Source organism: Ostrea edulis, chromosome 2 (assembly GCF_947568905.1).
Source record: "Ostrea edulis chromosome 2, xbOstEdul1.1, whole genome shotgun sequence".
In the NCBI taxonomy this organism is placed as follows: domain Eukaryota; kingdom Metazoa; phylum Mollusca; class Bivalvia; order Ostreida; family Ostreidae; genus Ostrea; species Ostrea edulis.
This window is the reverse complement of record NC_079165.1, coordinates 94,901,864-94,905,396: the sequence shown is the minus strand read 5'-3', so window position 1 is coordinate 94,905,396 and position 3,533 is coordinate 94,901,864.

Genomic DNA, 3,533 nt, shown 5'->3' with positions numbered 1-3,533 from the left:
AAAACCCTTCTCGGTGAGCCATGATGATTCAAATGATGACCATGTTTCCGTTCCTTCTCTATTTATACTCATAACACAATGAACATTTTCATATTTTATTGAACATACAACATAATGTTAATACACAATTTTACATGTCATTCTTCTTGATCGCGACCACCACCGCAAGTCAACGATTGTAGAAAAGAGTCTTCCAACTCTAGTGTTCCTCTCTCGACTAAACGGCGGCGCATCATCAGATAGTGTCGGGTTCCCCAGCAATCGGCCACATCATACCCCTCCTGTAATGTGTCTTTGAAATGTCGGAGACAGTCCTTGGAATTGTCAAACCAAGGACTCTCAATCAATGTCCATTCCGATTCGTGTTCTCGTCCGAAACATCCCCAATGGGCTTTCACTTTCCAACGAAAATCTTGATACTTGGTCTTCATGATAAAGGCTGACCATCCGTGAGGTATCAGTATACGTTTGTACAAGTACACCGGTTGATCTAACACTTTGTGTTGTTTACAATGTCTCAAACACATCTTCTTATCCGCAAACCATGCCGTTTTCGTTCCCTCTTGTTTCCATGCGTACTGTGTGTTAGCCATGGTGAACTGGTGAATCTGAAGAAGATCGTTCCTGTTTTATACTCGGGCTCGCTAACGTCATTTGTGGACTAGGCATGACGTAGCCTACGAGAGAACTTAATGTGACCATCCAAAAATCACGATTGGAATCGCCTAAGGCTAACATCACGACCGACGTAATAATGATTGTTAAACACAGGAATAATTGTGCAAAATACACAATTTCTGCTCGAGGGGCTTTTTCACCCAAGAATTTCCATTGGACGGTCATGGCAGAATGAGATCCGCTTGCGGAATCCATGAGTCAAAACTAGGGGGATATCCTTTCCAACGCACTTTGACTTCTGAAATGACTTTTTTCCCCACGCGGCGCTTTTTATACCCTAAGATCTCCTCCACTTCGTAGACATCGTCTTTTTTAATTACTGCTTGCAATTCTTTATCGTAAAACGTTCCTTCTAATTCTTCTCCATGGTCGTCTTTAATTCGATATACGTTGCGTCCTGGAACTTTTCTGGAAATGGTAAACAATTCTGTCGTCCAATTCGGTAAATAGCCTTTTTCAAATGTACGTTTCGCTTTACTGATCCGTACACGATCTCCCGCTTGTAATGAAGAGGTCGATGATAGTCTCTGTTTTCCGTACAAGATTTTCCATACTTTCAAGACGTTCTTGGCATTGACTTGAGCAGGAGCTCTCTGAATACTACGATGATACGTGTGATTGTAACCGTGTACCAGATCGGGTAAAACATCCACATACCGTCGTGTTTTATGACGTGTAAAATATCGCCACATACGTGCTTTCAGGGTGCGTTGAAAACGTTCCACGATACTGGCTTTGGTTTCGGCATTACGCGTCGTAAAGAAATGAATGGATTTGAAGGCTTGCAGAAATTCTTTATTTGTGAATTCTCTCCCTTGATCCGATTGAATGCGAACGGGGCGACGTCCGTCTCGAAATATCCATTTGAGGCCTCGTATCATTTCTTTTCCCGTTTTCTGTTTTAAAGGCACCACCCACGCATATTTCGACAACACGTCAATCGCACACAATAAAAACGTATACCCATCATTGTATTTCTTCAAGTTCGAGACGTCGGCTAAATCTAACTGCCATTGTTCGTCTATATCCGTCACTCGCGTCTGTTGTCTTTTAAATTTCCGACGTATGGGCTTATGTAGGGTATACGTATCCTGTTCTTTGAACCATTCTCGAATTTGAGCAAGAGTAATCTTATGACCTAATTTACGCACTTGTCGGTATAAAGCCTGTACTCCTCCAAACCCTGTCTTAGGGTCGTAATAAAGTCGCTGTAAGATCTGATTCCTAGATTTTTTCATGGTAGCGTTAACCATTTTCCAATTTCACGTGATGTCTTTTTACCAGCCTCCCTGATATTTTTAGGGGTCATCATTCGTCTGGGAGTTTCATAGAAAGATTGGTCAAAACCCGAGATTTCTTGAAATCCGCTCTCATCTTCATCTATAGGTTTAGGAGTACTGATTTTTCCGGGCTTGTCCATCGCTTTTATAACATCACGATTGGTCACATATCCTTTAGGGGCATTCGTTTCTTTTAAAGCTTGGGCAAATTGCTGTAACCCTGCAGGGGGTTCACGATGTTTCAAAGGTTTTTGTCTCTGGGACTCGGTGATTAAATCCACGATATTGGAATCGGGGACCTTATGTCCTCTATAACTGATTTCTCCTTCTTTACTCCAAGTTAAGACTTTGGATTTCTTGAGATGATCGAGTAATAAACCCGCTTTCTTTTGACTCGGTTTACTGACACTTTTGATAATCTGATCTTCTAATGCATTGGTATCTGCGGCTGTGGCACCTCCAGGCGTTGGTATTCCCACAGGTGGTGTCGGTGGTAAAGGTTTAGACGGAGTCTGTTGTCGTGCTTGTTGTAAATATTGTCGATATCGATGAAGTTGATGGCCATACAAAGCTACTTTTTCCCCCTCGGTTAAATCATCTCGATGTTCGATGTCATCTAATTCACTGCGTAACCCCACGGTCGATTGAAATTCGGGAGGCTTGGGTAATTTTCCCTTCAACTCATTCAGCATGGCTTCGGGTACTAATACCATTTTACGACTCATCTTCTATTGGGATATTTGCAAATTTTGTTAATTCCACAAACGAATGAAGCCAAACCTCCTTTCTGATTGAGTAACGCTCGTCGTTTTTTCACGGGTTGCGGCTGCACCATGCGTCTTAAGATGTGCTTCTTCGGACCAAGTTGTCGCTTCTGAGCGGGAGTGAGAGGAATCACCCCTTTTAATATATTGTACACGATCTCACAAATCTTTAGAATGCAGTCATTGGAACAATATTTGATGACCTCTCTCTTTAATTTGGAGGAATAATGAGGAGCCGCTAAGGTTTGCAAGAGGGGTAAATGAGGTCTTAATCGGGATTCACACTTCTTCGTATCAGCCATAGTGTAATAATGAAGGTCTGTGCACATTCCCCCTGCTTTTTATAGTGTTACGCGCTCGGGTGCTGGGGATTGAAACGCCCGTGATGAACGGTCTCCTCGTGACGATCGCGGCTACTTTTCAAATTGTATTGCAGAGGACAATATCGACATTTGTATTTCTGCTTAGGGGTCGATGTGGTTAAGGGAGTAAAATGTGCCATACCCCCAAAGGCTTGACCAAAACTGGGTAAGGCTGTATCGGTGGTTCTGGAAGTTCCTATGGGTCCTCGCATGGCTCGTTCCATTTTCTTTTCAGCTAATCCTTGTTTCAGTTCTGCTAAAGTCTTCGTTTTCCTGGGTGGGGTATTTTGAGGTGTCATATATTTCGAAAAAGGGATTTTCACGATGAGTTTAGGGGTCTTCTTCTTCTTAGGAAATTTAGCCATGCGCAAGAGATAAGGAGCCAGGACACTGGTTTTAGGATCGTGGGTCTTCCGGTGAATGATGAGTTTCGGAACTTTCTTAGGAAC